The sequence below is a fragment of the Sciurus vulgaris genome, assembly GCF_902686455.1.
Source record: "Sciurus vulgaris genome assembly, chromosome: 3".
Taxonomy (NCBI): Eukaryota; Metazoa; Chordata; class Mammalia; order Rodentia; family Sciuridae; genus Sciurus; species Sciurus vulgaris.
The window spans coordinates 152,750,748-152,775,873 of NC_136463.1; positions in this window are offsets into that span (position 1 = coordinate 152,750,748).

Sequence of the window (25,126 nt, forward strand, 5' to 3'; positions counted from 1 at the left end):
ATCTTTGGGAAAAACAGGACTCTTGAAAGCTCTTCGAAAAGACCCTGAGCAGACCAAGTATGTGCTCAGCTCCCACCTGGACCAGGCAGCACCAATGACACAAAAGCAGGGTCTGTGTTCTCGCTCCACAAAGCACCTGATTCATGAGACAGCTTTGCAGGAATTTAATTAGTGAAGGAATGTGCAAAGCTTAAGCGCTTCAGATGTCATTAACCACTGGGGAGGGGAGAGGGAGGAAAAGAAAGCCTAACAGATGTTTGATTCAGCCTCGTTCCTGCGAAACAGATCATTGCACACATCGTTTTTCTATTTGGGTAGCTCTTAGGTAAATGTTGTTAATGATATTTCATTCTTTCAGGGGCCTGGTTTAACATGCTATCCAGTTTAAAGCGAAGAGAAAAGCACCTTCTGCCTCGTAAGCGGAAACAGGCTGATATTTTCTAAAATTTCTGGTTAGTTCGGGGTTGCCTTGCTAAAGTCATTATTTAATTTAAACCCATAGGGTGACTGTTGATCTGTGAGTTGGATGACCATGAATCTTTAGGTTCAGAAAGTTAAATCAGTCAAGGAACTGCATGTTTGGGTTTTAATGGCTTACGAGTGTTCAATAGCACATTTCTCCTTCTAAATCAGATCAGGATCTTGTGCGTGGAGAAGTGCTATGTGACTGCCAGCTGTCAGGGAGGCTTCCGGGCCTGGGTTGGCAGTGGAGGACCCGGCTGTCATCAGAAGCAGAGGACTGCTAGAGTGCACTTGAACTAGATGCCAACTGGTTGAAATGGACAGTATTTGCTGCCCTTTCACCAAAACAAAACTGGCATTCCTACAAAGGGGAACAAGCTTCAAGATTCAATGTTGTTATAGAAATAAAAAGTGCAAGAGTCTCAAGGCCAGTTGATGTGTCTCTTCCACCTCCCGTTTACAGCCTATTTGTCAATGCCTATTTCCAGTGCTTTCTAATGTTCACATCTCAGGTACTCAATTTTGGGTAGCAGAATCAGAAGGGGAAGGAGAAGATGCATACCAATCAGATTTGTTTTAAATTCCACCTGTAGACTCTAATCTACTTTTGAGTATTTCAAAGAGCAGGTTCCTAGAACTCTTTTTTTTTTTTTTTTTTTGGTCCGTGGAAGTGTTAGAGTAATGGTGCTAGGCAACTGATTACTGCCAAACCTAAATTACCCTCTTTTAAAACAAAATAGTAACCACTCACAGGACAGAAAAAGGAAATCAGCAAAGCAGACTTCCTGTTTGGTCACCTTGATTTCTGGACCTTTCCACTACAAAACTCTAGTAATTTACGCTTAACTATCTGCCACTATCCATAAGGTCATTTTATGCCCTTTTGTAAATCTGACAAGTCGAGTATATAATAGAGAATTTCTATGAAGGGTAATTGATCCTGAGAGTAAAAAAAAAAAAAAAAAATTCATATTTGTATGTGACACACAATGTTTTGGACAATTAGCCATGTTTCTTTTACAGCTCTATCTCTTCAACTTTTTTTTTTAATTACATTGAATGCTTTTTAATTTACTCTTTGATTCAAACACCAACTATTTGTTGCACTCCTGCTCCATAAAACACAGTCCCTACGTTCACAGTTAGTTGACAAATGGTAGGCAGCTAAAGCAGGGCTAGGGCTTGCTGCATAGGAGAATTGATAGAGAGTTGTTAGGATTGGGCTCTCTCTGCACAGTTGTATTGGTTGTACACTGATGGGATTGCCCAGGCAAAGAGACCAGTGGGCTTTGCACTGGTCCAAAAATATTTCTGACTAGAGGAAGGGAGTCTTTTCCCAAATCTCATAAAAGCATGTTTCATGTTAGCTGTGAATTTGTTGGGATACATACATCCTTTACAAACCATAATTTTAAGGTAATTCTATTTCATATTTCTGTTCTAAGATTTTTAAAGATTCAATTTTCAAATATTCATATTGTATTCACCCAGTTTTAGAATTTGTGGACAAGTGTCTGGAATGGTTAGGTTCGTACTGGTTATACCCTTTTAATAGTGCATGTGGATGGCAGAGCACACCTTGATACTCCACCCTCAGCAGGTGGCAGAGAAAGGCAGCTGGTGAAGTCACAAGGGCAATTTTCTGAGTTCTTCAAAAAGGATAAAGGGTTCAAAGCCAAAGCAATTTCTAACACTGCATTTTTTTTTTTTTTTTTTTTTTTTTTTTTTTTTTTTTTTTTGGTACTGGGGATTGACACCAGAGGTGTTTAACCATTGTGCCACATCCCCAGCCCTTTATATATATTTTTTAATTTAGAGATAAGTTCTCCCTAAGTTGCTTAGGGCCTTACTAAGCTGCTGAACTTGGCTTTGAACTTGCAATCCTCCTACCTCAGCCTCCCGAGGTGCTGGGATTACAGGTGTGTGCCACCATGCACAGTCTAACATATTTGATCTTAAGTCAATATAAGTTAAAAAAATTTTTTTAAAGAGTACAGTCTTTAAGAATAGAACTTGTGGTAAACTCTCTCTCAGTAAACATCTTTTTCCACTAATGTTTCCTGAACAATTGAATAAGAGCCAAGATAAAAGGACCTTCCTGGAGAAAGTTTTAAATACCAACAAATCAGGGTTGTTGCTTGATTGTTTTTGTTTTGTTTTGTGCTTAGTGTTTTTAAAATATTTAGCATCCTTCTGTTATTTTTTTTTCCCATGAATTCTTCTATTTTCTAGGAGGCTTACAAACCCTCTGCTTTGCCACCATGTCTATTGCAGGAAAGGAACCTCATAGTTAGCAAGGGATAACTGTGAAGAAAATGGTAAATCCAGAGAGGCTCAGTTTGACTGTCATTTGTCACTCTGTGTAGGTTATTTCCATTACTTGTGGGAATGTTATGTGGAAGACGTAACTTTTGTCTGTGATTCTGTAAAGAAATGTTCCACATCTACTCTGCTAAAATAAGTGGGGTCAGATTTGGAACCCTAACCCAGTAGACTGGGAGAGTTCCTATAAGACAGGACATGAGGAAGGTTTTCATGGGTCTGTCTACCATGTCTGCTCACCCTGTTTTCTGGAGGAGGGCAGCCCACTGGGGAAAAGGCCTACAGTCCTCCCAGGAGGACCTCCCTGGGATGAAATCCTTGTTTCCCTTGCCTGTCATCTCTGATTTTTCTTTATACAATGTTTGCTTCTCCCTAAGCTCTATGAATGCTTAATTTGTCCTCACTGATTTCTGATGTGACTTAGCAAAGAAACCCAAATACAACCATCTTTGAAGGAAATCATTCTTTCTTTGTACCTATAGGGTTTTTGTGACAGGACTTTCGTGTTTCCTTTGGGAGTGTAGGTCCAACCTGTTCTGTCTCAATGCTATTGCCTCTGAGTATAGAGGATTCAGTTTCTTTAGGAACCAATGCTCTCTCTAATAGGAGTTACAGAGGAGTGTATCTTGCTTTGTCTCTTTTCCAGTTGGCCCTAGGAATTTACACAAAAACAACTCTATATTACCATGAAGGAGACAGAGGCTTATCATATTGTCCCTTAGAATTATTGGGGACAGCTGGGTGTGGAGGCCTGTGTCTGTAATTCCAGCAACCCAGGAGGCCGAGGCAGGAGAATGGCATGTTCAATCAAAGCCAGCTTCGGCAACTTAGTGAGACCCTAAGCACTTTAGTGAGACCCTATTTCAAAATAAAAAATAAAAAGAGCTAGGGTGTGACTCGGTGGTTAAGCACTCCTTGGTTCAATTCCCAGTATGAAATATAAAAAATAAAAAAGAATTATCAGGCTTCCCTGCCACTGCCCAGTAATATCCATGGACATAGGAAGTGGCCCTACCCTAAGACTCAGAGGGCTAAGCAATTGGAAAACCTAACCCAAAGGTGGTCCCCCTCTGGAGCACTGGATTCATGGAGTGAAGAACTGTGAGGCCAGACAGAACCCAATAAGTTCCATCCCAGTTTTTCTCCATCCAGGTGCTCTCCAACCCTCTTCAACACAGTGTATAGGATTAACCAGACATCCTAAGAAAGTTCATGATTTCTATCTATTGGATTGCTCCAGCTCATGAACAATGGGGTTCTGGGACAGCCATGTAGCCAACAAATCACAACCATTAGACTGCAAGGTATTTCCTTCAAAGGACCCTACAAGGTAGGTCAACAGAATAGTGCTGACATACTGATTTGGCTGACTCTCATTGATGTTGGACTTGGGTTGAGATTAGGGCTCTGAACTCTGGATGGTCCACTGCTCACTCTTGGGCTTGAATTGGACTTAGGAGCCCCTGTTGGGTCTCACCCATTGGTGGTGCCACCATGGTCTATAAGAACCCAAAGAAGGGAAGTTGGTTCAGGTGTCCTTTACCTTGTATCGTTCCTCTGCTTGGACACTCATGACAGTCACCCACCCTACAGGTTTCATGTTACCTGTTGAACAGACTCCTAAGGCTGCAGCTATGCTTCAAGAGCTTTTGAGAGTGGTGCTCCAGAGTCCCAACAGCCTCTTCTGATTGATAATACTCTCTTGTGTTCCATGTTGACACGATGATGTCTTACTCTTCAGGGCTAGCTTCCAAGAAGGATCAACATTTTTTGATGGAATAGTACTGTTTTTCTCATTCATCCCAGAGGCATGTTGTCTCTCTCTCCCTCTAGCGAAGGTGTTCAGGAATGTAGTCAGCACTGAGAGAGATCCCATACCAGGAAGGTACTGAATGCAGTATAAAGAGAAATATTGTTCTACACCTAGAGTGTAAAATTCCAAAAGGAAATCTTTAAATGACCAGAACATGAGTTGTTGCTCACATTTTTTCTGCACACTCTGGATAAGACTTGGGCTTTTGGTCATCATCAGTACCAGCCTTTGAGAGAGCCACTGGGGTATTCATGGGCTGCAAGTTGCACAAGGCAGTATGGTGAGCTCTGCTGTGACCAGCATTAAATAATTGCTGTTCAGGAACTGCAGAGGCCAGAACATATATATATTGTTTTAATATAAAAGGTTCTAAAGAGTCATGGCATTGTACATAATAACGGTGTTGCTAACTTTTACTTGTGAAGAGAAATATAAAATCAGCCAAGACCTGCATATTTGACAGTAAAGACAATGGTGAGACAGTTCCTGAACTTGATCAGGAAACGCTAGTGTCTGGATGCTCTGAAGTCTTCATGTGCACTGACCAGACTCTGAAGAAATGTGTAAGTACCTCTTCTCTATCCCCTTTTCAAACTACTCATCGCCTAATTACTGTACCCGCCATGGGCCCATGAATCTTATAGTATATTTTTATAATAAAATTGTTTATATTGACAAGGATCCCACAAAAAATATTCACCTGGGCTCTTCAAAGCCATATGCTCATGTGGCTAGGGGCATAATTTCTACCTTAATCTCCCCAAATTTTGCTCAGTGTGGTGCTTCTCAGTAGTCCCCTTAGTGTCCCCTGGAGATGGTGATGGAGACCCTGCCATTCTAGGGCAGCAGGTTCTCTATGCACTTTTTTCTTGTTCTAGTCAATGTTTGCATCTCATTATATGAATTTGATTTGGGCATTTGGAAATTTTAAAATTATTTAATAATTCATTTAACAAAGATATTAATTTAGTTCTTGCTGAGACTTGGTTCTTACAGGAGATGTGATCAGCACGAGGGTAACAAAGATGAACAAGGCTTGGTCTACATTCTCTAGGGGTTCACAGTGTAATGGAAAGACATGTTGATAAACGGACAGGTGCAACAGCAAACGGGAGCCACCAACAGACATGTGCAGAGTATTGGTTGGGTAAAGAAAGGGGGCTGGGGAGTTCCAAGAGGAAGATGTAAGGAGGCTTCATAGACATCGCTTTAAATAACTCTGTTTAAACTGAACTTTGAAGGATGGGTAGGGGGTTACTATGCTCAAGGATAGAAGGGAATAGGCTCTTAGGCCATTGAGCACAGGTAATCAGATGACTAGATGCACCTAGAAAACTCTATGTAGGTTCTCTGGGGTGCAGGGAGGACTTGTAAATATAGAATGAAGCTTGAAGGAATAAGACTAAAGAGAACTTAATGTGGCATGGTGAAGAACCTGAGCTTTATATCAGGAACAATGAAGAACCACAGATAGCATTAGATCACAAGGCATGCAGTCTTTTTTGTTGGTGGTGCTGGGAATTGAACCCAGGGTCTTATGTGTGCCAGGGCAAGCCCCCTCCTCAGAGCTACATCCCCAGCCACACATGATCTTACTTTGTTTTAGAAATTCATGTCTGGGAGTGATATAGATTCTGATTTGGGGAGATGTGGAGTACAGGAGAAAGTTAGAAGGATGTTGTGGCAGGCAGTTCAGAGGGGATTGAGAGAGGCAGGTTAGGCCTTAAGGGAGGAAGAGGTCAGGTTATCGATTGGAAATCCACATGGATGTCACCATAATGGAAAGTGTTAGAACAGCTGATCTGGTGGAAATGTTTTGGCTGCAAGAAAATCCAAATAATGGTGGGTAGTCTTCCTCCCCACTCAGAATCCTGGAAATAGAAGGCTGTTGGCATTGGTGAGAGTCACATGTGTTCAGGGCTGGTATTTCTGCTCTGGACATCATTCAAGGCAGGAGGAAGGGGAAGAGGCTGCCCAGGCAGCATCTGTCCCTCTGTCCTGGTTTCTTTCAATCCCAACTGTCTGTTGTCTTCTACCCCGACCAAGAAAAGGAACAGGAATCCATGTGTGCATCACCAGAGTAGAGCAGGAGAAGGACAAAGCAGACCCCAGCAGTGGGGGACTTGTGCCCAAGTTGAACTTGCCAAGGCTTCGTTGGCTTCTGCTGGCACTTTGTTCCTCTAGGAACAAAAAGGGTTAGCACCAACATGAACGAGAGGGGGTTGTGCGGGGGCTCAGCAACAGAATCTGTAAGCAAGGGGACTGAGTCAATTTCCTCCAAGGACTTTCATCAGGAGGGCAAAGTGACAGAATAATAATAGCCACTATTTTGTCAGGAGACACGCTAAATGGTTTACATACTTTTTCTCAGCTAATCTCAAACTTGAAGTAGATATCATCACCCCATTTTGAATAAGAGAAATTGAAGAAAACCTGCATGCTCCCCTTGCCAAAGACAACACAGCTAGCAAGTGACAAGCCAGGAATTCAGCAGAGGCAGGTCACCCAGAGGCAATGGATGTAGTTATCTGAGGTGGTATTGCTGGTCTTGGCCCAGGAGAACCAGAGCTCCAAAGTCCATCCTGAGCTGAAGATTTAGTGTTGGGGAAAATATTGCTCACCCTGCCAGGATCTTTCCTGCTGGTATCTCTCTTCTTTATATCACAGCTTTACGGCTATACACAGGGAGTTTTCTGTATAGTCTAAGGGCAGAATGCTGTTCCTTTTTCCTTTGCCTGAATCATATGAATGATTACCCCAAGCGTATCCTGATCAACAGCTTCTTTTCATCTCTGATGAACAAATATGTAGGGCCCTGACGTGTGCTAAGTGCTGTCATGCCCCAGGCATGAAATCTTGAACACTCTCCCTCGATTCTGGCATCTACTGTCAGCTACCAGAGAATTATTCTGTTTGTTTTTCTGCTAAAGTCATAGCATTAATATTCACTTGCAACAGTATTTCTATAAAATTGCTATATGCTTAAACTAGTATAAATGTTGCATATAATAAATACAGTGAGCCTGGAACTACAAGTGGTCTTCTTTAAAAAAACATGTTAAAGGTAAGAAAGAGATTTCTTTTTCTCCTGTGGGTCCTGGGTACTTTGATGGAAAGTTTAGTAGGATTAAAGACAGCAATGGATGAGCACAATTGTTTTGGAGGATAAGAAGGTGAACAAGAACAGGTCCCCATCCTGATGGAGAGCTCTTCCAGGTTATCATCTGCCTCTGCCAGGTTCTGACCGGGCCAGAGGAGTTGCCCTGTACCCAGGCATTGCTTGAATCAACCACTGAATAATTGCCTTAGACAATAACAGCTGAATGCCTTTTCAAAGGAGATTATGAAAACTGACTGTCTTTAAATAAAGGACATTTGCTTATCTCCAGAATTATTTTATCATGGCTCTTCTGGAGGTGCACATATAATTTAGTGACATCGTAAATTCCTCTCCAGCCCCTGGATTTCATAATTCTATGTCCTCCCTTGGTGGATGAAAAGCAACTGTAGCAAACCTCTTCCCCTTCTTTTTACTTTTCTATACTGTCAAACTCCTTGGCTTTAGAGTGTACTTGTTTCCATGGAAACAGCAATGTCCTTGCTGTGGACAAAACTTAATCACAGCCAAAAGGGTGAAGTAAAGTACATTTTTATCTTGGATTGAAATTTGTATCATGACTCATGAAATGGAAGAGAGAAAGTAGAAGAAGAAAAGCAGGAGTTTAAGAATGATGGGGGAGGGGGAAGAAAAGGAGGAGAAAGGAAGGAAGGAAGGTGGGGATTGAAAATAATACCCTGTATGTCTGCCTGAAGGAGGCTTGGAGCAGAGGCTGCCAGCTGAAAGGTACTGCATCCCTTACTACTTAACAGACTGGGTCTGTTCCAGGTCTCACAAAGGCTCTGTCAAACCAGAGCATTGGCTGGCCCTACAGTCTGCTGGTTGATGTGATTGAAGAGCCCCCTGCCCCAGGGTGTCTCTCCTGCCCCAGTCACTGAAAAAAAGCCTGAAATCCTTCCATTAGAGGCAAACTCCCTTAGGAATAGTTTCTAGTCATGAAACGGGTCCCACTAAATGAGATAACAGCTTAAGCCACCATCAACTAATATTTTTTAGAGCGTAATTTGCTCAGGTCCCTGTCAAGCACTGGCAATTAGTTGAGGGCAAGCCACTCTGGCACTTAGTAGACACAGAATAAAGTCAGGAGACTGCCATCTGCTCTTCAGGTCTCAGGTCCTACCGCAATCTGCAAGCTGGTCCTGCCCTCTGAGCACTTGCCCAGTGGATCTGCCAGGGAGCAGAACCAGATTTGGAGCCTCTGTGATTCTGGAACCTCTTTCAGAAGAAGAATACACACTTATAAAGTTAGATACTAGGTCTTGAAAGAGGCCTGTGCAAATGAGAGGCTTAAGTTTCATTAGTTACATAGTAATTTGTCCCTGCATCTAGTATCTAATTTAATCTTTGAACACCATGAGGGACATAATTATCTCTTTTAACAGCTAAGAAATTTGAAGTTTTATGAGAGTCATCAAAATTTATAAATTTACTAAACCAAGAGTTTAACTATGACTCCTTGGGATTGATAATTAAGGATAGATCTTTGGGGGATGTCTCCAGAGCTATTTTTGTATTTTTGTTATTAGTTGTAACATGCAGAATTCATCCCATTTTGCCAAAATGTGACTTTCATTTCCCCTCCAAATCCAAACCAGCTGATGGAATTGGATTTCAGCTGTGGTTAGAGTGCTGGAGATGGTATCACATATCCAGCTTGCGAATAATTGATCGGCTTCCTGCAGTGCGTGCCTACGCCACAGAACAGAGATGGAAACTGAGACTGTCAATTGGACCGCTGGTTGATATCCACAGACACTGTGCAGCCAGTGTTCCAGGAATGGAAATCAGGGTCAGCCTGCAAAGCAGCTGGAGTCCTCCTGGTTACACTGAACTACGTGGGTCCTATCAGAACAACACAGAACCAGTCTTTCTTTTCTTTCCCTTATTAGCAACATTGTCCAATGTGTCATTTACATGTAATCAATTTAGAATCCACACTCAAGCATTCTCACACAGAGTACCTAAGTGGGGCTCCGCTGCTGCTCTCTTCAAAATGGTAGAAACTAAAAAGTCAGAAAATTTGAATATTTTACTATCTCACTCTCCCTAGAAAACCATAGTGAGCACGTTGGTGAGGGGCTATTTAGCAGTGTGGTGTACGCTAGGTGGACTACCATCCAGTGAGGTACAAAGCCTCCAACAAGAATCTACTCAATGGGTGGGAGGGATGGGGGAAGGAAAGACAGTAGAATGAGATAGGCAGTATTACCCTTTGTACATGTATGATTACATGATTACATGAATGGTGTGACTCTACATTGTGCACAACCATAGAAATGAAAAGTTGTACCCCATTTGTGTACAGTGAATCAAAATGCAGTCTGTAAAAATAAAAAAAAAAATTTTAAAAAGATAGCAATTACTTTAAAAAAAAAAAAAAAAAAAAAAAAAAGAAAAAAGAAAAGGAAAAAAAAAAAGAATCTACTCAGCGAACCTTTCCAATGGGACTTTGTGCATCCGCCACTCTTGTAGTCCCCGGCATAGCACAGGTTTATGAAGAGATTGCTAAGTGCCAGGCACTGGACTCGGTTTATCTATGATATAATTTATTCTACTCTCTGTCCTTATAACATCACCATGCAGAAGGAACAATGGTGGGTGACCTCTTTTTACAGATGAGAAAACTGAGACTCCATGAGATTAAGTAATTCTTAAGGTCACCAAACTAGTCAGTGGTGAGCCAGGGCTCAAATTTGGTTCTGACACAAGAATCACTGCTCCAAACTTTAAAGACCCTGTGTAGTGCCTACTGTGTGCTGATCCTCTTGCTACCAATTTATACCATCTCTTATCTGACCTCCATATTTATCTATAAAATACCTTATTGCTCTCTTTCAATGACTCTAGAATTTCACCTGGGAAAAAGAATGGGATAAATGAAAAGGAGATAAATAAAACCTTCTGGTACACCTCAGAATAAAGTTAATGTCAATAGAAAGATGACGAGTTTACTGAGTCAGTACCTTGGGAATGAATTTCTGAGGATAGTTTGGGTTTTCAACCCACTGAACTGGAGAAATAGGGCATATCCCACAGAAGGACCCATGTAAACAAAGACATGTTTAAGAAATGGTGTATCTGGTTAATGTAGTTGGACTGAAGTACGAGTTGTGTGTGTAGGAGAGGTTTGCCTGGGCATTTGGACTGGTATAGATCACCAGTTTCTCAATCTGGCAGATGATGGGGAAAACAATTAGATCAGAATTAAGCTTTAAAAAGGAAAATGCCACAGTATTATAGATCAGACCTATGTGATCGTTTTCACAAGGGATAATGAAAGGTCTGCATTTGAATGCAGTTAGATAGGGTAGAAGTAAGGGTCATGCAAAAGACATGTCTGAAACATTGGTTCTTATATTCTCCGTCTGGGGACAAGGCTTATACTGTGCCCCTGTTCACTCTGCCAGGGCCTTTAACCCTGAGCCAGGATCCCCACAGAGAGCCAGAAAGTGTCTCCAGGGGTGACCATTTCTTCCAAAAAATGTTGATACCCTTGAAAATCAGAGCCCCACTACCTGCCTGAGGATGGCCTATCTGTAGCAATGACAGTGTGAACTGTCTACCCCACATCTGTGAGCCTGGAATCCCAAGGGGCCGGGCGGATAGGAGAGTCAAGAGCTTTCCCATAATGGGTTCAGGGAGAACATAGAGTATAGCCAGAGTCTGGCAGGAAGGCTGGCTGTCATAGGAAACAAAAATCTACATTTTGTAAACATAATTATTTTACAATTTTGTTTTTGTATTTTCTTTGTTATTTTCCTTTCCTTTTCCCCTTTGTTGTTTTCCGTGGTGGTACTTTTTAAAATGAAATTTCTTCTGGAAATTATTACCCGTCTCAGCCATGCTAAAAGGAAATATGAAAAAAGGCTATTTTTGTTTCCCACTTAGATCTAAATTTTAAAGGTAGAGAAGCAGCAAGTCACAGGGCTAGAACAGGGACCAGTGAGAGACAGTGAGAATTTAGGGAAGAATCAGGATAAGTGGAAGCAGCTGTTTCTTCTGGCTCCAGGGTCTCTTTACAACTTCTTTTCCCAGAGGATGTGGGTTTTTTTGATTGCCAGCGGGGCTCCCCTTATTTCTGGATGAAACATAGACTTTTGGTGAGTCATTTATACACGGACAGGGACTGAGGTGAATCTGAAGGGTAGGAAGACTTCCAGGGGTTCCCAGCTCTCCCCAGTCAATCATCCATGAAGCTGTGTAAGAAATATAATACATATATATAAAATATAAAATAATATTAAGTATAAATATAATACAAATATAAAATATAAATATATTTACATATATAAATAAATATACATATAAAATCCATTAGCCCAGAAAGAAATCTCTCCATGTCAACATGGTATAGTTCCCATTCACCTTTTGTTCTCATCTAGCCTATGTCTAGCAATGCTGAACTGCTTGATTTTTTTTTAATCCTTCTTCCTGACCTCCATAATGCAGGCACATGCATATTAGTGAGTATACACACACACACACACAGAGACGTGCGCATCTACACTGGATTTTCTTGCCTAGAATGCCCTCTCCCTCACTCAGCATGGCAAATCTTTCTCATTTCTTAAAGTTCAGGAATCTCCTTGACCTTATTCTGGCTGACTCAAATGCCTGACTTCTGGGATTCTGACATATCTGAAATGCATTACTGCTGTTGCACTTCACAACTTGCATCATAATCATTTGGTTGCAAGTATTTTCTGAACCAGACCCTACGCCATGGGCCCCTTGGATCTAAAACTGTCTGCCTCCTGTTGGTATCTGCATCCAACAGTTATGGTGCTGAAGAGTGAATGAATCCTGAGAATCCTATGATGTGATATCTGTGTAGCCCCATGTGCTAATCATCTGCAAAAGAGGGAACTTTGTACTCAGACAAATAAAGGTGAAAAATATATTGATTGTTTAAGTGTGCACTTCATTTGGAGTCTCCAGGTTGAGAGCTTTGAGCTCATTGATATGTTTATTTACACATGGCAAAATCTGGTTTTCCTGTTTCAAGAGAAAATGTTTTTCACAAAGCTTTATTAAAATGTTCAAACAGTCTCACAGACATCACATCGCTCTCACAACACAACTTTTTATAGTGTAAACAAATCAGAAATGCAAGGATTAAATTCCCCTTCAAGCATATGTGGGCTTAAAAAGAAAGAGCAACCATGCTTGACGAAATAAGCTCTGAGCTGTATCAAACCTCTGTTTAGATGGAAGCTCAAGACCCCAGTCAACCAGAGACGCATCTGGAGCCCACCACGCTGGCTGAATGCAGGGAACCTGAGAAAGAGGAAGGAGATGGGGTGGGGAGTGGGGATGAGCCAAGACAACCTTTCAAGCCAAATATGTTCTTCTTTACAATAAGAGAAAAAAAGCCTGAGTAGTTGCACACCAGCTGGGCTGGACACCCATTCTTATTTTTCAAACAAAGGGGCTTAAAAGACCAGACTCTGGTTGCCGGTATATAATTCCCGACAGCATGGAAAAGAATAAGCAGTTTTTTGGGTTGTTTTATTTTTAAATAAATGATAGTTTCAGAATTCTGAAAACAGGCACAGGAGGGAGAAAACAACACGTTTTCTCAGAAAGGCAACAGCAGGAACATATCAAGGTGACTGGTTGTCCCCATTACAATATTGTTTTACTGTTTTCCCTAAAGAGAACAATTGGGAAGCAAACAATTGGGAAATTAGGAGATGATTTTTCTTGCGATTCTCGCCTTCTGAAGATCTAGACTGCTCTTGCTTATGTGTACAATAGACCCACTAACAAAGAAATTTTTGAAAGCACAGCACATATGCTCCTCTGTATGTTCTGAAAACCACATGGGATTTTTTTGACTTTTTAGCTTACTTTCAGAAGCTGAAGCTGTCATTAAGTAAAGGGAAAAGGCTGCTTTCAAGCATGAATCATCTTTCACAGACTTCATTAAAATAAAATAAACTCCTTTGCTAGTTAGTGAAAGGCAGTGGGGGAGGGGAGGGAAGAAAATTTTAACTTTCCCTTCTGTGCTGAAGATAAGGAAAGATGGTTCCACACCTGCCATTTGAAAGAGGTGGAAGACAACACATCCATTCTAAAGATAAATAAAAAGAAGCACGAGGTTGTCACTGGAGATAGACCAGTCCAGAGACTCAAAATGAGTCAGCCACAGAAGTGTGAACAGAATGCAGGTTTTTTGATTCCAAAGCAAGTGGTTGGTCCCCTAGGTTTAGGGATGCTTTCAAATTCCGACCAGGTGTCAGAGCTTCAGACTGGCAGATTTAAGGGAGGTTCTCTTCCCAGATAACTGAAATATATCACAGTATCAGTCTCTAATTATAACTTTTATTCCCTACCCACGCCTTGCAGGTTTGATGATATGTTTGAAATAGTTTGTGACTCCTTTTCAAATTTCGAAATATTTTTGACCCATCAAAAATAATAGCTTAAAGCATCTGCATATCTATCATCCAGCTTGAAAAATAAGATATTTGAAATTGAGTGGAAGACTTCTACATACCTGTATTCTGCCACACCAGGGACCACTCTCCAGAAACTGATGTTTATCTTTTGTATTTATTTAACAGATACAGGTTCTCTGGCAGGCACTGTCCTAAGTGCTTTATAAACACTTCACAAATATTAACTCATTTTCAATCCTTGTAACAACTCAATGGGTAGGTTACTGCAATTATCCTTACTTAGCAAATGGCAAAAATATGACACAGAGAAGTAACAGAACTCTGAAACTCTAATCTGTGCTACTCCTATGCTACGCTAATTTGCTCTGCCTCTCTATCAATCATCTATCTGTCATCTACCTAGACCCAAACAAATCATGCTATTTCCACAACTTCATAATACCACCTTCATGCAATACACATCCATTTGCAATTTTTTCTTTCAATATTATTATTATAAGATTTGTCCACAATGCTGCAGGAAACTGTAGCTCATTCATTTGCATTGCTGGTTATTACAAGGTATGAATACATAGAACTAAATGTTTCAATATCAGTGAATTCATACATGGTTCCAGAATGATTTTTCTATCCCTAACATGGTTCCTTTGCATGCATACATATTTTTTTTCCTTACAGGGATGTGCTAGGTGTAGAATTGCAGAATCAAAGGATATACTTATATTTAAGTATGGCACATATCACCAAATACTCTCCAAAGGAGTTATACTAATTCACACTCCTCCAGCAGATGAATTCATATTTTTCCATATTATTATTAAAAATTTCTTGCCATCTTATTTTAATTTGAATTTCCTTGATTACCAGTTACGTAGAAAAGTCTTTTAAGTAGGTTCCTCTGAGCATTGCCTATATATCCTGTTTGCCACTCTTCTCTTAGCTGCCTTTTTCTCATTAGTCTATTCATGTTCTTTGGTGTTCTTTGTGTATTTTGCCTACTAACCCATATCTATACTTGTTTAAAAAATTTGCTCCCAACATATTCTTATTATGAACATAATGGTCATGGGTACCAAAGACAACTCAAAAAGACTGATAAATATCCCAAAGTAGAATTTCTGAACTACCACCAAAAAGGAGGGAGAATTCTAGTTGCTCTACATTCTTATTAACATTTGGTAATTGTCAGTCTTTTTAATATTAGTCATTCTAGCAGATATAAAGTGACACCTCATGGTAATTGTAATTTAAATTCCCTACATGATTTGTGATATTGAGCATTTTCTACATGATTTTTGGCCACTCATGTATCTTTTCTGTGAAATGCCTGTTCAGATCTTTTGCTCGTTTAGAAAATTAGGTAGCTTAGCTGGATGTAGTGACCCACAACTATGATCCCAACAAATCAGGACACTGAGGCAGGAGGATCACAATTTCAAGGCCAGCCTTGGCAATTTAGCAAGGCTGTCTCATAATTAAATATATGTATATATTTTTTATAAATATATTATATATTAATATATTAAATATATATTTTATAAATATATTGTGTAAACTATTAAATATATTATATATATACATACACACACACACATTCCATATGAATAGGATTGTAGCTCAGTGGCAAATTACCCCTGATTCAATTCCCAATACAGACAATAAGAAGAAGAAAAAGAATGCCTGTTTTTTTATTACTAAGTTGTAGGAGTTTTAGTTAACTGTATAGTATAGATAGGAATCCTTTGTAAGATATACACATTAGGAATCTTCTTGGCTAGTATGTACCTTACTGATTCATTTTGAAACCACGTCTTAAAGGGTAGGATGTTTTCAGTTACTCCATGTTATCAATCTTGTTTTGTTTAGTTGTTGATTTCTAAGGGTGTTGTTAAAGAAATTGTTGCCGATTTCAAAATTGCATGTGTGATCTCTTAAATATTCTAGAAATTTTAGCATTTATGTTTGTTACATGATTCATCTTGAATTAACTTTTGTATATGATGTGAAGTATTAGCATTATTTTCATATATACAGTTTTCTCTTCAACATTTCTTTCCTAAAGGTGTTAAACTACTTTGTCACCTTGTCAAAGTCATGTGAGTGTGAGCTGGCTTCTGGTCTCTACCTGATTCCATTAATCAGTCTATCTGCCTTTTTGATAATGCCACACTGTCTTAATTACTGGAACTTACATTAAGACTTGATATATGATAGTTTAAATCTTCCCCATTTGTTCTTTTTCAAGAGTATTTGGCTTTTCCAGGTCCTTTGCTTTTCCATGTAAATTTTAGAATTCATTTGCAATTTCTACAAAAATCCTGCTGAGATTTTGATTGCTATTACATTGAATCTACAGATCAAATTAGATGAAATGAATTAAACCTACAGATGGAACTTGGCAAAAAACAGGTATTATAACAATATTGAGTTTTCCAGTGCATGAGCATGATATATTTCTTCATCTTTTTAGGTCTGTTTTCATTTATCTCAGTAGTGGTTTATAGTTTTCATTGCAGCAGTCTTGTACACATTTCATAAAATTTGTTCCTTAGGTATTTTGTATTTCCAATACTATTTTAATTTTTTTAAACCAGGGATCCGCTTAGCCACATCCATAGCCCATTTTTGTGTTTTGTTTAGAGACAGGGTGTCTCTCTTGAATGCTAACATCCTCACTAAGTTGCTGAGGCTGGCTTTGAACTCCAAAGCCTCCTGACTCAGACTCCGAGTGGCTGGGATTACAGTTGTACACCACGCCACCCAGCTTTTTATTTTTTTTTTTTTCTGACTTTTTAAATGTATTTTTAAAATTTCATTTTCTAATTGTTTGTTGCTAGCATATGGAAAAAATTGTTTTAATATACTGACCATGTATCTTACATGTGGTAGAAAACTTCTGATAATCCCCAATGATCCCTTCTTCTGACATTCTGATGTCCTTGTGTAATATTGCCCCACGGTTGTTTGTAGACTGGACCTAGTGACTTGCTTCTAACAAACAAAATATGGTAAAGAGATGAGATGCTTGCAAATTAGGTTACTAATACTACCTGCCTTTCTCACAATTGCTTGCCATGTCCCTAAATAAGACCATATGGCAAGGAATTGATGAAAGTGTCTTAACACAGCATGGGAAAAATTGAGATCCTCTATCCAATAACCCATGAGGAACAGAATTCTGCCAACAACCACATAACTGACATTGGAAGTGGATCCTCCTCTATTGAGCCTTCAGATGAGATTGCAGCCCTGGCTGACACTTCCATAGCAGCATGTGAGAAAATTCAAACCAGAGCCATTCAACTAAATTTCAAATTTTGATCCACAGGAACCATGAGCTAACAAATGTTTGTTGTTTTTTTGTTTTGTTTTGTTTTTTGGGTACCGGGGATTGAACTTAGGGGCACTGGACCACTAAGCCACATCCCAACCCTATTTTGTATTTTATTTAGACACAGGGTCTCACTGAGTTGCTTAGGGCCTCACTGGTGCTGAGGCTGGCTTTGAACTCACTATCCTATTGCCTCAGCCTCCCAAGCTGCTGGAATTACAGGCTTGCATCACCGCGCCTGGCCAATGTTTGTTGATTTAACTTGTTAATTTTTTAGTAATCTAATGCAACAGTAATTACCACATACATCACAGCCTTTCTAAATTCACTTATTAGCTTTAATAATTTTTTATAGACTCTAGGATTTTCGACATACAGTTATGTCATCTATGAATAAAAGTAGTTTTTTTGTTTACTTTCCTATTAACGTTTCCTTTTGTTTGTTTTGTTTTATTACATATAATAGAAATATAAGAGTGAATAGAAGTAATGCTATTAGCTATCTTTCCTTGTTCTTCCTCTCTATAGAAATGTGTTCAACCTTTCATTAGTAAGCACAATGTTAGCTGTATTTCTCCATATATATCTCCCATCAGGATGAGAAAATTTTTTTCTGATTCCAATTTTCTGAGAGCTGTTTTTTTTTGTTTTTTTTAAATTCAGGAGTGGAATTTCTTCTCTACACTATTGGCACAATTATATTAATTTATGTTTTACCTTAATTTATTTTCGACTGCTAAAGCAATCATGAATTCCTGGTATGAATTCAATGTGGTCATGAAGTAGGATCCTTTTCTCACACTGCAGGATTAAATTCACTAATGTTTTCATAGAGTATTTGCATTAATGTTCATGAGCAACATAGTATTTTGCTCTTAATGTTTTTTAGTGTTTTAGAACTAGGGTTAAACTGGTCTCATAAACTGAGTTATATTATAAAAATTATATTCTATAAATTATACATAATCATAAATTATAAATATCTAATATAAAATTCTTATTTCTGTGCTAATATTTGATAAACTTCAATGGTAAAGCAATCTGGGCCTACTCTTAATTTGTTTTTAATTTATTAAGTTAATTTGAAATTTTCACTTTTTCAATTCAAATTCAATATAATGGATATAGGAGTACTTGGATTTTCTATTTCACCTGGTATTCATTTCAATAATTTTTGTCTTTCAAGGAATTTTCCGTTCATATAAATTGTCAAATTCATTGGCATAAATTTTTCATAATATTCTCATATTATTTTAATGTTCATAGGATCTGTAGTAATTATTACTCTTTTATTCTTGGTATTGGCAATTTGTTATGGGTTTTATTTTCAGTCTTGCTAGGGTTTTTTCATTTTGTTTCAAGGAACCAATTTTTAATTTCATAGTTTTCCTCTGTCATCTGTCACCTTCTTATTTTAGTTTTGCTCATAACTTTAGCAATTCACTTCCTTTTATTATTTTTGGGTTTAATTTATCTTTATTTTTTAAAGACTTTTAAGTTGGTAACTCAATATTTTAAAATTTTTTTATTTGTTCAAATTAGTTACACATAACAGTAGAATGCATTTATGAATTTTGATAAATCATACCTAAATGTAATATAATTTCTCATTTTTCTAACTGTACATATTGTAGGATCGCATTGGTCATGCAGTCACATATGTACATGCGGTAAATAATGTCTGTTTCACTCTACTATCCTTCCTACCCCCGTGCCCTTTCCCCTCCCTTCACTCCCCTCTACCTAATCTAGAGTAACTCTTCTACCCTAGCACCCTGTGGGCATCCCTGGCTTGTTCCAGTTTTTAGAGGGAATGCTTTCAGTTTTTCTCCATTTAGAATGGTGTTGGCCTTGAAGGACACCCTCTTTCACCACTTTTATTCAGCATTGTCTTTGAAACTCTAGCCAGAACAATTAGAAGAAAGAAACTAAAAGTATACAGATAGGTAAAGAAGAACTCAAACTATCACTATTTGCCAATGACATGGTTCTGTATTTAGAAGATCCAAAAGACTCCACCAAAAAACTTCTAGAACTAATAAATGAATTCAGCAAAGTAGCAGGACGTAAAATCAATATCCATAAATCAAACACATTCCTATACATCAGTAATGAATCCACTGAAAGAGAAATTAAGTAAAGTAGCCTCAAAAACATAAAATACTTGGGAATCAATCTAATAAAAGAGGTGAAAGACCTCTGTAATGAAAACTACAGAACACTAAAGAAAGAAATTGAAGAACTTCGAAGATGGAAAGACCTCCCATGCTCCTGGATAGGCAGAATTCATATTGTCAAAATGGCATACTACCAAAAGTGCTATACAAATTTAATGCAATTCCTATTAAAATTACATTGACATTCTTCATAGAACTAGAAAAAGCAATCATGAAATTCATTTGGAAAAATAAGAGACTCAGAATAACCAAGGCAATCCTTAGCAAGAAAAGTGAAGAAGGAGGCATCACGATACCAGACCTTAAAATATACAATAGAGCAATAGTAATAAAAACATCATGGTATTGGCACTAAAACAGACATCTATATCAATGGTACAGAATAGAAGATATGGAGACAAACCCATATAAATATATTAATACTAGACAAAGGCACCAAAAACATTCATTGGAGAAAAGATAGCCTCTTCAACAAATGATGCTAGGAAAAATGGAAAGCCACATGTAACAAAATGAAAGTCAACCTTTGCCTCTCACCCTGCATGAAACTCAACTCAAAGTAGATCAAAGACTTAGGCACTAGAACGAGAGACCCTGAGCCTACTAGAAGAAAAAGTAAGCCCAAATCATCATCATGTCAGCTTAGGAACAGACTTCCTTAACAAGACTCCCAAAGTGCAAGAAATAAAACCAAAACTGAATAAATGGGATTGATTCAAACTAAAAAGCTTCTTCTCAGCAAAGGAAGCAATCAATAATTTGGAGAGCCTACAGAGTGGGAGAAAATCTCTACACATGCACTTCAGATAGAGCACTAATCTCCAGAATTTATAAAGAACTCAAAAAACTTAACACCAAAAATATAAATAACCCAATCAATAGATGGGCTAAGGAACTGAAAAGACACTTCACAGAAGAAGATATACAATTGATAACAAATACATAAAAAGAATGTTTAACATCTCTAGTAACAAGAGAAATGCAAATCAAAACTACCCTAAGATTCCATCTGACTCCAAATACAATGGCAATTATCAAGCATACAATAAGCAAAAATAGGTATTGACAAGAATGTGGGGAAAAGGTACACTCATACATTGCTGGTGGGATTGCAAATTGGTGAAACCACTCTGGAAAGCAATGTGGAGATTCCTTAGAAAACTTGGAATGGAACCACCATTTGACCCAGCTATCCCACTCCTTGATTTATACCCAAAGAACTTAAAATCAGCATACTGCAGTGACGCCATCACATCAATGTTTATAGCAGCTCAACTTACGATAGCTAAACTATGGAACCAACCTAGGGGTCCTTCAACAGTTGAATGGATAAAGAAAATGTGATATGTGTGTGTATATATATATATATGTATATATGATGGAATATTACTCAGCTTTAAAGAAGAATGAAATTATGGCATTTGCTGGTAAATGGATGGAGTTGGAGAATATCATGCTGAGTGAGATAAGTCAATCCCAACAAACCAAAGGTCAAATGTTTTCTCCGATAAGTGAATGGTGATACATAAGTTGAGGTGGGCAGTGGGTAAGGGAAGACAGGAGGTACTTTGAATTTTGTAGAGAGAAATGAGGAGAGGGGAGGTGGCAGGGGGTAGGAAAGATGGTAGAATGAGACAAACATCATTACCCTATGTACATGTAGGATTACATAAATGGTACAACTCTACATCATGTACAACCAGAGAAATAAAAAGTTGTACTCCATGTGTGTACAATGAATCAAAAGGTGTTCTGCTGTCATGTATAACTAAATAGAACAAACAATTTTAAAAAAAAGGGCATCCTTGTCTTATTTCATTTTTTAGAGGGAATGTTTTCAATTTTTCTCCGTTTAGAATGACGTTTAGAATGGCCTTGGGTTTAGCATATGTGACTTTTTACGATGTTAAGGTATATACCCACTATCCCTGGTTTTTCTAGTGTTTTGAATGTGAAGGGGTGCTGTATTTTGTCAAATGCTGTTTCTGCATCTATTGAGATGATGATGTGATTCTTGTTTTTAAGTCTATTGATATGGTGAATTATGCTTATTGATTTCTGTATGTTGAACCAACCCTGCATCCCTGGGATGAACCCCATTTGATCACAGTGCACTATCTTTTTAGTATGTTTTTGTATGCAATTTGCCAGAATTTTTTTGAGAGTTTTTATATCTATATTCATCAGGGATATCAGTCTGAAGTTTTCTTTCCTTGATATGTCTTTCAGACAATTTTTAAAGCTGTCTTTTTCAAATAAAACAGAGCTAAGCCAAGCATAGTGACACATGCCTGTCCACAGACATGGGGATTAGGAGATCGAGGCAGGAGGATCACAACTTAGAGACCAGTTTGGGTAACTTAGTAAGACTTTGTCTCAAAATAAATATAAAAGGAGTGGGGAGTAGCTCAGGAGTTGAGTGTCCCTGGATTCAATCCCCAGTGCCACAAAAATTAAAAAAGAAAAAAGAAAAAAGAAAAAAAAAAAAACATGAGTTATGTATTTCTCTCAACACATTGCTATAACTACAACTGACAAACTTTGTTGTGATTTTGTTATTCAGTTCAAAATATTTTTCTAGTTTTCTTTCATGGATTTACTACCCTGATTTATCTCTTCACCTTTTTATATTGTCCTCTTTGTTGTGAGATTCTGTTTATTTCTGCAAACTTTTCCTTTTTTCTTTTTGAATTCCAGTTTGGATAGATTCTACTGCCTGTTTTCATGGTCACTGATTTTTTTCAGCAGTGTCTAATCTGCTAATGCTGTCCAATCAATATTCTGTTTTTGAAACCAGTTTTTTAGCTCTGTAATTTCTATAGGGTGCTTATCGTTTCCCTTTCTCTATTATGATGCTTTTTATTCTTTCAGTTTGCTTATGTTTTCCTTTAAACCTTTCTAAGTGTTTATAAAGTTTTTATCTACTAGTATTCCATTATTCCTTTGGCTTCTGGGTCTGTTTCTGTTAACGGATTTGCCTCTTGAAGAAAAATGCCATCTTCCTGGATTTTTTTCATATGTTTAGCAATTTCATTAAACACTGGACGTTGTGAATGTCACATTGGTGGCGTAAGGATTTTACTGTCTGTCTTTAGTGGTAGCAGGCATTTAGTTACTTCTGAGTCTACTTGATATTTTTGAGGATTGTCTTTAAGCATTGTTAGGATGGATCTGGTATAGTCTTTGTGTTAGACCCTTGCTAGGGTCTCTACAAGTGTCCAGAGGGTTCACTGATGTCTCTCCATTCTGGCTGATTTGAACTCAAATGCCTCCTGACCTTCTTTGTGAGCACCACTAATTGTTCAGCTTGCTAGTAGCTCCACCAGGACTTCCCTGATCATTTTTTTTACTCAGGCTTATGGAATCTCACTCTATATAGGCATAGCTTACTATTTGGCCCTAGACTCAAAGAATCCCCTGTGTAGATATTCAGGACTATTCTGGAGCTCCCTCCTTTGATGTTCTGTTCTGTAAATTTCAACCAATTCAGGAAACCTGAACTTGAATCTGTCTCCCTGATTCAGCAGGACTGCTATGCTCTGTCTGAGCTTGCTATCCCCATGCTGATCTGGAAAGTGCCTCCAGGCAAGTGATTATGAGACTTGCCTCATTTTAGTCTCTTCTTTCAGGAACCATAGTCATGTGGTACTTTTACCCAACATCTGAAAACAGTAATGAATATATTTTACCTAGTTTTATGGTTATTTGTAATGAAAGAGCTAATTATTCCATTATAGTGGAGAGGTTATAGTTTTTAATCATAAATGTATTTTAAATGTTATTGAATGCATTTTTTCACCTATTAAGATTATCTTGTGGCTTTTCTTCGATTTGTTATGGTGGCGAATTACTTTAATAACTTTCATAATGATAAAATGTCCTCATATGCCTGGGATAAACCCAACATGAAAATGAGGAATTAAAAAAAGATACTAGAGTGTTTTGCCAATGTTTTGTTTGGGGTGTTTTCACCTACTTTCAGGAATGAGATCAGTTCATGTTCTATTCCTCATACTGTCCTTGATTTTGGTATCCGGGTTAGTTTCTAATGATGCTGTAACAATGTACTGCAGTGACTTGAAGCAACAGGAATTTATTATCTTGAAGTTCTGTAGTGAGTCTCACTGACTGCAATTAGGGTGTCACGAGGCCACACTGCTCACTCTGGAGGCTCTAGGATAGTCTTTTTTTTTTTTTTTTTTTTTTGTGGTACTGGGGATTGAACTCAGGGCCTTGTGCTTGCGAGGCAAGCACTCTACCACCTGAGCTATCTCCCCGCCCCTAGAGAGAGTCTTCGTTTTCATTCATTTGTTTTGCCCTTTCTATCTTCTAGAGGCTGCCTGCATCCTTTGGCTCATGGTTCCTTCCTGGTCCCATCTTCTTCCTTTACTCTGACTAGCCTACCTTCCTCTCTCACTTATGAGGACACTGTGATTACATTGAACCCAGGTTCAATGAATAATTGTGTCATTAGCATACACCAAACATACTTGTGTCTTTCCACGATGTCAGAGTATATTGAATAACAATAAATTCACAAGCTACACCACTTTCATTAGTGGCAGTTCACTGAATACTTGTGGGTCACCTGGTAGTCATAAGCTGGGCAATCACGATTTCTTTTATTCCAGGCTTAATTTCCCATAACACTCAAGTCACACATCATACTTCACATAATTAATATGCATGCATGTGTGTGTGTGCATGCACATGTGCCTGTCACAGAAAGGCTAAGAAAGGGTTACATGGCTTGGGAGTTATAGGATCCTGAGTCAAAAGCACAGGCAGAAAGAGAGCTGAATGCAGAGTCAAAGTCACTGTAGGTGGTCAGAAAAGAATTTGAATGAACCAGTTCAGCAGAGTTATCAAAGCAGTTTCAGTTTCAATTTCAGAATGTCAGATTGGAGTGGGCCAGACCTGGTCATACAGGCAGAAGAAACTGTTTTGTTGAAACCCAGTGAGACAGGAAATCAAAGGTTTGTCATTATAACATTTTTTTCTGGGCAAGGCTCTTCATGAATGACCCGTTGACCAGGTGAAGGTAACTGCTGGATCCCGCCTCACGGTTCTCCTTTTAAGGGCCTTGAGTGAGGGGGTTGCTTCATTCAGTGTCTAGTATATTCAATAAGCCCATGAGCCTGCTTTTTCCAATTTGAGTTTGATATGTCCATGCATCCATGTGCTTCTGATTAATTTGGTAAGTCCACAAGTGATCATTTTTATTAGCATGATTAATGTATGAATTTGTGCCTTATGGTTATATGAGGCAGATAGTGGTTGTCAACTTACACAAACAAGGTGTGGTGTCATTTTACCTCAGCACTTAAACTGAAAGTGAAGTAGCTTATTGCAAACTACTCTTTTACAAAATGGAGTAACTCAGGTTTAGGCACGGCCTGAAAACCGCTGTTGTATACATATGAAGTAACTCAGAGTAGGTCACAGGCTAATCTCCACAACCCACTTTGATAATCCAGGGCAATTATCCAGAATAGTATCCCT